Source organism: Neovison vison, chromosome 9 (assembly GCF_020171115.1).
Source record: "Neovison vison isolate M4711 chromosome 9, ASM_NN_V1, whole genome shotgun sequence".
NCBI lineage: Eukaryota > Metazoa > Chordata > Mammalia > Carnivora > Mustelidae > Neogale > Neogale vison.
Window position 1 is genome coordinate 35964496 of NC_058099.1, and position 10790 is coordinate 35975285.

Here is a 10790-nt window from a genome sequence, read left to right on the forward strand (position 1 = left end):
TTGAACACAGAGATAGTTGCAAGCTGGGCTTGGCCCCCAAGTACTAGCCCTGTCTAGGTCTCCTCCCAGTGTTGACCAGTATCTGCATTCCACAGCCAAGCCCTTGGATTTCAGGTCCCTAGAAAGAAGCCTGGTGTCCACTGGCCGGGACCACAGCAGCCACCACTCAGGATACAGAAGAGATGTAGTTTCTCTCCCTTATTGCTTCTTCTATTCCCTGTGAGACCCATGAGGCCACTGACGATATGCTGGGAGGTACAGAGTTGTAGAGAGAATAGAAGCGGGTGAGAACCCCAAAACCTACCTGCAACCTTGATCTTTTTGAGGGGACATGGCACCATGATCCTATAAAGCAGAAAGAGTGAGGAAGAGAAGGAGAAAGGGAGTCTGCTTCCTAAAACTAACCATTAGTGATCCTCACAGGGAAGCTGAAAGTGGCAGACTGTACAAGCATACCTCCTTTTACCGAACTTTGTTTTGCTATGTTTTCAATACTACTATTTTTTTTTTTAAAACAAATCGAAAGTCTGTGGCAACACTCTGTGGAGCAAGGCTCTTGGTGCCATTAACATCATTTACTCAATTTGTGTTGCCGTGTCATATTTTAGAATTCTCACAGTATTTCAAACTTTTTCATTATTATTATATTTGTTATGGTGACTTGTGATCAGTGATCCTTGATATAAAGCTGTTGTTAATTATTTTGGGGTGCCATGAATCATACCCATATAAGATAGCGAACTTCATAAATGTTGTATGTGTTCTGAGTGCTCTATTCACTGGCTACTCACCTGTATCTCCCCTTCCCTGTGGGCCTCCCTCTTCCCTGAGCCTGAGACACAATACTGGAATTAGGCCAATTAAAAACCCTGAGATGGCTTCATGGTTTTCAAGTGAAAGGAAGAGTTGTACAACTTTTTTTTTTTAATTATTTTTTAAAGATTTTTATTTTATTTTATTTATTTGAGAGAGAGACAGTGAGAGAGAGCATGAGCGAGGAGAAGGTCAGAGAGTGAAGCAGACTCCCCATGGAGCTGGGAGCCTGATGTGGGACTCGATCCCGGGACTCCAGGATCACGCCCTGAGCCGGAGGCAGTCGTCCAACCAACTGTGCCACCCAGGCGTCCCGAGTTGTACAACTTTTACTTTAAATTAAAAGCTAGAAATGATTAAGCTAGTGAGGAAGGCGTTTTGAAAGCTGAGATAGGCCAAAAGGTAGGTCACTGTGCCAAATGCTTATCTAAGTTGTAAATGCAAAAGAAATTTCTGGAAGGAAATTAAAAGTGCTACTCTGCTGTAGCATGAGTAGCACTTTTCATATGAATCATTAGAAAGCAAGAGACTTATTGTTGCTATGGAGAAAGTTTCAGTGGTCTGGATACAAGATCAGACCAGCCACAACAGTCCCTTAAGCCAAAGTCTCATCCAGAGCAAGGCCCTAACTCTTCAGTTCTGTGATGGCTGGGAGAGGTGAAGAAGCTTCAGGAGAAAGCTGGAAGCTAGCAGGGGTTGCTTCCTGAGGTTTAAGGAATGAAGCCGTCTCTGTAACATCAAAGCGCGAGGTGAGGCAGCAGGTGCTGATGCAGAAGCTGCAGCAAGGTCTGGAAGATCCAGCTAAGATCGTTCATGAAGGTGGCTCCACTAAGCCACGGGTTTTTGATGAAGACGAAATAGCCTTCTACTGGAAGAAGATGCCTTCTAGAACTTTCAGAGTTAGAAAGGAGAAAGAAGTCAATGCCTGGCTTCAAACTGTAAAAGGACCGGTTGACTCTCTTGCTCAGGGCTAAGGCAGCTAGCTGGTGACTTTAGATTGAAACCGGGTTGACATACTATTCTGAAAATCCTAGGCCCTTAAGAATTCTGCTGAATCTGCTCTGCCTGTGCTCTGTAAACGGAAAAAAGTCTGGATGACAGCACATCTGTTTACAACATGGCTTGCTGAACTTAATTTTAAGCCTATTGTTGAGACCTCCTGCTCAGAAAAAAGATTCCTTTTGAAATATTACCGCTCATTGACCAGGCACTTGGTCACCCAAGAGCTCTGATGGAGATGTACAAGCCTGCTAACAAAATATCCACCCTGCAGCCCATGGATTGAGGAGTCATTTTAACTTTCAAGCCTTATTTTATTTTTTAATTCTTAAATTTTAAATTTTATTTTATTGCAGATTTTATTTTTTCATGAGAGAAAGAAAAAGAGAGGCAGAGGGAGAAGCAGTCCCCCCACAGGGCAGGGAGCCCTATGTGGAACTCAATCCCAGTTCCGTGGGTTCATGACTTGAGCCAAAGGCAGATGCTTAACTGACTGAGCCACCCAGGCACCCTCAAGTCTTACTGTTTAAGAAATTTATTTCATCAGGCTAAAACTGCCATAGGTGGTGATTTCTTTGATTGATCTGGGCAAAGTTAATTGAAAAGCTTCTGGAAAGGATTCACCATTCCCGATGCCATTAAAAACACTGGTAATTTACAGGAAGAGGTCAAAATATCAACATTTAACAGGAGTTTGGAAGAAGCTGATTCCAAACCTAAAGGAGGACTTTGAGGAGGTTCAACACTTTAGTGAAGGAAGTAAGTGAAGATATGATGGAAATAGCAAGAGAACTAGAATGAGAAGTGGAGCCTAAAGATGTGTCTGAATTACTATAATCTCAGGATAAAATTTTAACAGATGAGGAGTTGCTCCTTATCGATGAGCAAAGAAAGTGGTTTCTTGAGATGGAAACTACTCCTGGTGGAGATGTTGTGAATTCTGCTGAAATGACACTAAAAGAATTTAGAAATTACATAAACTTAGTTAATAAAGCAGTGGCAAAGTTTGAGAGAATGGACTCCAATTTCAAAAGAGGTTCTACTGTGGGTAAAACACTATCAGACAGCATCAAATGCTACTGAGAAATTGCTTGTGAAAGGAAGAGTCAATTGGTGCAGTAAACTTCACTGTCCTATTTTTTTTTTTAAGATTTTATTTATTTATTTGAGAGAGAGAGAGAAAAGAGAGAACACCCACGCAAGAGCACAAGTTGGGGGTGGGTGGGCAGAGAGACAAGCAGATTCCTACAGCTAACCAGGGAGCCTGATGTGGGGTTTGATGCCAGGAGCCTGAGATGACAACCTGAGCCAAAGTCAGATGCTTAATGGACTGAGTCACCCTGATGCCCCTTTAGTTGTCTTAGTTTAAGAACTTCCACAGCCCCCCCAGCCTTCAGTATCCATCACCATGATCAGTCAGCAGCCCTCAATATCGAGGGCAAGACTTTCCACCAGCAAAAAGATTCCAACTTACTGAAATTTCAGATGATGGCTGACATTTTTAGCAATAAAGTATTTTTTAAAAAGATTTTATTTATTTATTTGAGAGAGAGAGAGAGAATGAGAGAGAGCAAGAGAACACGAGAGTGGAGAGGTGAGAGGGAGAAGCAGACTCCCCAATGAGCAGGGAGCCCAATGCAGGACTTGATCCCAGGACTCCAGAATCATGACCGAGCCAAAGGCAGTTGCTTAACCAACTGAGCCACCCAGGTGCCCCAGCAATAAAGTATTTTTTAATTAAGGTGTGTACATTTTAAAAGACATAATGCTATTGCAGACTATAGTATAGTAAAAACATAACTTTCATATGCACTGGGAAACCAAAATATTCATTTCCCTTGCTTTTTTGCAACATTCATTTTATCGCGGTGATCTGGAACAGAACCTATAATATCTCTAAAGTATAGCTTTACTTCCCTCTCCCCAGACAGACACCTCAAAGTGGGCTGGATAAGCAGCTTTAGGGTAGGACAAAGTCATTTCTCCATGACCAAGTGCTTGGACTTCTAGCTTCTTACTGTAAGATTTCTAGGTCCAGGATCTTGTTCCCTGAAATTTCTGTGAGGCTAAGCCATGTATCACACTGGAGAGCCACTATTTAGGAAATGTTGGTAGCTTTCAAATTTTCAATGCTTGGCTTATTTCACCATATCATCACCTACTTTCTACCCACTATTGCTAAAAAGCTATGCTTTTTTTTCTTTTTAAGATTATTTATTTATTTATTTATTTGACAGACAGATCACAAGTAGGCAGAGAGGCAGGCAGAGAGAGAGGAAGGGAAGCAGGTTCCCCACTGAGCAGAGAGCCCAATGTGGGGCTCGATCCCAGGACCCTGGGATCATGACCTGAGCTGAAGGCAGAGGCTTAACCCACTGAGCCACCCAGGTGCCCCTAAAAATCTGTAGTGCTTTTGATGAAAGATCAAATTATTTTCTGGTTAGCAACAACAAAAAAATTTTGTCACACTATAAACTTCAACTGGCTCCTAATTAGTATTCTCACTTGCAATTTACCTTCCACAACCGCCAGATTCATCTCTTTAAAGTACCATCTTTCTTCAATACGTCACTCCTCTTGCCCCTTTTAATGGTTTCCCATGACTCAGAGAATCAAGTTCTAACTCATTTTGGCTTTCAAGATCCTCCATCTTGGCTATCTACCTACTCTCTCTCTACACAAACTTACTTCTGACACCCCATCATGTAGTCCTTCAAATCTGTTTCATAATCTCATTTCCACTCTGCCACCCTTATTCACATTCTCCTACCTATTATAGTTGCCTGTATTCAGAATTATCCAAATTCTACAAGGCTCAAATCAGTTCCTTCATCAAGTCTTCACTGCCAGAAATGATCTTCCTGTCTTCTGAACCTGTGGCTACAGGTTGTTGGTTTTACAGACAAGAAAAGAATCCCACAAAAACCAGTAGATCTATATGGGATTGCTAATTTCTTACACTGCCACATAGCACCATTTAAAAAAAAATAATAAAACTTCACATCAACTATAATCATTGCATAAGAGAAAGCATATTGTCATAATTTTTCTCATTTCATTGTATACTGATACAAACTTCATCAAAAAGTAGTATCAGTCCATGAACAGTTTTTTTTTGTTTGTTTCAAAAATTTATTGCCAAGCCTTTATTAATATGTAATTTGCGTAGTTTTTAGTTCACATTTATTCTCCTACTTGTTACTATCTTTCCACTAGAATACTGGCTCTGGAGTTCTTAAGACTTAGGTTAAAATTTCAATTTTAAGAAATCTCAAATTTTTATTTTTTAGCTGCATGATTTCAAGCAAGTTCCTTAATAAGAATTTATTTATTGATCTGTAATGGGGTTAGGGAAAGCAAAGTTATGAGCAAAAAATACATATAAATATCAACCAGTCTCCTGCACATGGTAGACAGTCAATATGCTAGTTCTCTTGGGTAAAAGCCCTAGGAAAAAACTCCTTTTCTAGTCCAGAAGTTCTCAACCAATGCTGCACATCAAAATCCCATGAGGAACTTAAAAAAATATTGATGCCCAGTCCCCACATAATTTAATTGGTCTGGGGTGAGGCCTGAGTATGCTATTATTTTTTTTTTTTCAATTTATTTATTTTCAGAAAAACAGTATTCATTATTTTTTCACCACACCCAGTGCTCCATGCAAGCTGTGCCCTCTATAATACCCACCACCTGGTACCCCAACCTCCCACCCCCCCACCACTTCAAACCCCTCAGATTGTTTTTCAGAGTCCATAGTCTCTCAGTCCATGAACAGTTTTATTAAATAAATCATTTGTCCTTTGATATGTTTAATGTTCTTTTTTCATATCTACTTTAATGTCTCTTTTGACTGCAAAATCCAAGTTAAATTCATCTTTTTTAGGGGCGCCTGGGTGGCTCAGTGGGTTAAGCCGCTGCCTTCGGCTCAGGTCATCTTTTTTAAAAATTTTATTTATTTATTTGGCAGAGAGAGATCACAAGTAGGCAGAGAGGCAGTCAGAGAGAGAGGGGGAAGCAGGCTCCCTGCTGACCAGAGAGCCTGATTCGGGGCTCGATCCCAGGACCCTGAGATTACAACCTGAGCTGAAGGCAGAGGCTTTAACCCACTGAGCCACCCAGGTGCCCCAATTAAATTCATCTTCGCCCGATATCCAGTGTGTAGGACAGAATCATTTTTGTTCTGTTTCCCACAAACCTAGCACAGTGGTTGGCAGATACAAGGTGGTTAGTCCAAATCTTGCTGGACAAGAGTAGTGTAAAAGAAATGTGCCTTGAGATCTGACTCAAAAGGCTTAGAAGACCCTGCTATTCACGTTGCGGGGGTTGTCTATTAAAAGAAAGCTTAGGTTAAAGCCTCTGCCTTCGGCTCAGGTCAGGATCCCAGGGTCCTGGGATCGAGCCCTGAATTGGGTTCCCTGCTCAGTGGGGAGCCTGCTTCCCCCTTCCCCCGCTGCCTGCCTCTCTGCCTACTTGTGATCTCTGTCAAATGAATAAATAAAATCTTAAAAAAAAAAAAAAGAAAGCTTAAAAAAGGAATAACTCTTCATAATCTTGAGTTAGGCAATATATTCTTAGACACAATACCAAAAGTACAAGTGACAAAAGAAAACATAGATAAAGTGGACTTTGTGAGAATTTAAAGCTTTTGTGCTTCTGGGTGGCTCAGTGGGTTAAGCCGCTGCCTTCGGCTCGGGTCATGATCTCAGGGTCCTGGGATCGAGTCCCGCATCGGGCTCTCTGCTCGGCAGGGAGCCTGCTTCCTCCTCTCTCTCTCTCTGCCTGCCTCTCTGCCTGCTTGTGATCTCTCTCTGTCAAATAAAAAAAAAAAAATCTTCAAAGGACATAATCAAGATAATGAAAAACAAAACAAAACAAAAACACAGGATGAGAGAAAATACTTGCAAATCAAATTTCTGATAAGGGATTTCTATCCAGAATATATGAAGAACTCTCACAACTCAAGAATAAAAAGACATATAACTCAATTAAAAAATGGGCAAAGGATCTGAATAGATATTTCTTCAAAGAAGACATAAAAATGGTCAACAAACACATTAGAAGAATCCCAACATCATTTGTTATCAGGGAAGTGCAAGCCAAAACTAAAATGAGATACCACTTCACCCTACTAGAATGGCTAAAATCTAAAAGACAGATAATAACAAGTGTTGATGATGTAGAGAAATCAGAACCCTCATACATCGCTGGGAGGATTGTAAAATGGTGTAATCACTTTGGAAAACAGTCTGGAAGTTCCTTGAAATCTTAAATATAGAGTTACCATATGACCCAGAAATTCTACTCCTAGATATATACTTATACTAGATAAGAAATGAAAACATATATTCACACAGAAGCTTGTATATGGGGATGCCTGGGTGGCTCAGTGGGTTAAGGCTCTGCTTTCGGCTCAGGTCATGATTTCAGGGTCCTGGGATCGAGCCCCGAATGGGGCTCTCTGCTCAGCAGGGAGCCTGCTTCCCCTTCTCTCTCTGCCTACTTGTGATCTCTCTCTCAGTCAAATAAATAAAAATCTTTAAAAAAAAAAGCTTGTATATATGAATGTTCACAGTAGTATTCATGATAGCCAAAAAGTGCAAACAACCTCAGTGCCCTTCAATAGATGGATAAATAAAATGCAGTATGTTCATAAAATAGAGTATTATTCAACACAACAAAAAAAGGAATGAAATACTCAAACACACTATAACACAGATGAACCTTGAAAACATTATGCTAAATGAAAGAAGCCAAATACAAAAGGTCACATGGTTTGACCGCATTTATATGAAATGTCCAGATTAGGCAAATCAATGGAGACAAAAAGTAGGTTAGTGGACTTGGGAAGGGGAAAATAGAGATTGATTATTAATAGGTATGGGGTTTCTTTGTGGGATAATGCAAATGTTCTAAAATTAGATTATGGTGATTGTTGCTCAACTCTGTGAATATGCTAAAAACAACTAAATTGTATACTTCAAATGATGAAACATGTACCTCCATTATATCTCAATAAAACTGTTAAAAACAAAAAGCAGCAGCCCAGTGAATAGTGTTGGTCAGCTCCACAGAGACAGAAGTTTTTGAAGTCTCTGTAACTGGGTGGGGATGGTGGAATTTCAGGTGTACAGAAAGCGGCACCTCCAGTATTGCTGGCATGTCAACCCAAGGACTTCAGACAATTCCCTCTTTCTTTCTTCTTTTTTTTTTTTTTTTTAAACACAGAAGTTCAGGGCACCTGGGTGGCTCAGTGGGTTAAGCCTCTGCCTTTGGCTCAGGTCATGATCTCGAGATCCTGGGATCAAGCCCCGCATCAGGCTCTCTGCTTGGCTGGGAGCCTGCTTCCCCCCGTCTCTCTGTCTGCCTCTCTGCCTGCTTGTGATCTCTCTCTCTGTGTCAAATAAATAAATAAATAAAATCTTAAAAACAAAACACAAAAGTTCTTTAAAAATAGACTATATTAACTTTAGCTTCTCCTTAACCATTTCTTAACCACCAGAAGTCTATCTTCTTATAATACTTGGACTATCTGAACTAGTTTAATTTTGAACTTACATTACTTAAATTTTCTGATACTTAGCTATCTTCTCCTTTTGAAACCCTCTTCTCCCTTTGGCTTCTGAAAACACCAAACTTCCTAGCGCCTCTTCTTTTATCAGTCTTTCTTCATTGTTTAATAAAAAAAGCATTGATAATAATACAATAATAGGAAGGGACTTTAATACCACACTCACTGCAATGGACAGATCATCTAAGCAGATCAACAAGGAAACAAGGGCTTTGAATGACAACTGGGCCAGATGGACTTCACAGATATATTCAGAGTATTCCATCCTAAAGCAACAGAATACACATTCTTCTCAAGTGCACGTGGAACATTCTCCAGAATAGATCACATACTGGGTCACAAATCAAGTATCAACCAGTACCAAAAGATTGGGATTATTCCCTGCACATTTTTAGACCACAATACTTTGAAACTGGAACTCAATCAATCTGGAAAGGTCTCAAATACATGGAGGTGAAAGAGCATCCTACTAAAGAATGGACAGGTGAACTAGGAAATTAAAGAAGAATTTTAAAAATTCATGGAAACAAATGAAAATGAGTATACAACTGTTCAAAACCTTTAGGATGCAGCAAAGACAGTCCTAGGATGGAAGTATATAGCAATACAAGCCTTTTTCAAGAAACAAGAAAGGTCTCAAGTACACAACCTAATCTTAAACCTAAAGAAGCTGGTAAAGAATAGCAAATAAAGCCTAAACCCAGCAGAAGAAGAGAAATAATAAAGATTAGAGCAGATATCAATGAAACAGAAGCCAAAGAACAGTTGTGCATATCAACAAAACTAGGAGCTGGTTCTTTGAAAGAATAAATAAGATTGACAAACCCCTTGCCAGACTTACTAAAAAGAAAAGAATGAAAGAGGAGAGATCAAAACCAATATTGAAGAAATACAAACCTTTTTAAGAACATATTATGACCAACTATATACCAATAATTTAGGCAATCTGGAAAAAATGGACGCATTCCTAGAGACATATACACTACCAAAACTGAAACAAGAGGAAGCAGAAAAGCTGAACAGACTCATAATTAGCAAAGAAATTGAATCAGTAATCAAAAATCTCCCAACATACAGGAGTCCAGGGTCAGATGGCTTCCCAGGGGAATTCTACCAAACATTTGAAGAATTATTAACACCTATTCTTCTTAAACTGTTCCAGAAGATAGAAATGGAAAGAAAACTTCCAAACTCATCCTATGAGGCCAGCATTACCTTGATCCCCAAACCAGACAAAGACCCACCAAAATGAAGAACTACAGACCAATATCCCTGATAAACAGAGAAGCAAAAATTCTTACCAAGATACTAGCTAATAGGATCCAATAATACATTAAAAGGATTATTCACCATACCAAGTGGGATTTATTCCTGGGCTGCAGGGGTGGTTCAACATTTGCAAATCAATCAATCATCAATCAATGCGATATACCACATTAATAAAAGAAAGGACAAGAACCATATAATCCTCTCAATAGACACAGAAAAGGCATTTGACAAAATACAGCATATAATACAGTTTTTCCTGATAAAAACTCTCCATTGTGCAAGAACAGAGGGAACATACCTCAATATCATAAAAGCCATATAGGAAAGACCCACACCAAATGTCATCCTCAATGTGGAAAAACTGAGAGCTTTTCCCCCAAGATCAGGAAAATGACAAGGATGTTGACTCTTCCCACTGTTGTTCAACAAGTACTGGAAGTCATAGCTTCAGCAATCAGACAAGAAAAAGAAATAAAAGGCATCCAGATTGGCAAAAAAGAGGTCAAATTTTAATGCTTCACAGATGACATGATACTCTGTGTAGAAAATCTAAAAGACACCACCAAAATTTTGCTAAAACTGATACAGGAATTTGGCAAAGTCACAGGATATAAAATAAATGCAGAGAAGTCAGATGCATTTCTATACACCAGCAATGAGACAGAAGAAAGAAAAAAATCAAAGAATTGATCCCATTTACAACTGCACCAAAAACCGTAAGATACCTAGGAATAAACCTAAGCAAAAAGGTAAAGGATCTGTACTCTGAAAACTATAGAACACTTATGAAAGAAATTGAGGAAGACACAAATAAATGAAAGAAAGTGAGGAGGACACAAAGAACTAACTCATGGATAGGAAGAACAAATATTGTTAAAATGTCTATGCTACCCAAGTCAATCTATACATTCAGTTCCATCCCTATCAAAATACCACCAGCATTTTTCACAGAGATGAAACAAGCAAACTAAAATTTATTTGGAAAAGATCCCAAATAACCAAAGGAATGTTGAAAAAGAAAACCAAAGCTGGAGGCATCACAATTCCAGACTTCAAGGTCTATTACAAAGCTGTAATCATTAAGACAGTATGGTACTGGCACAAAAATATGTACAAAGATCAATGGAACAGAATATAGAAC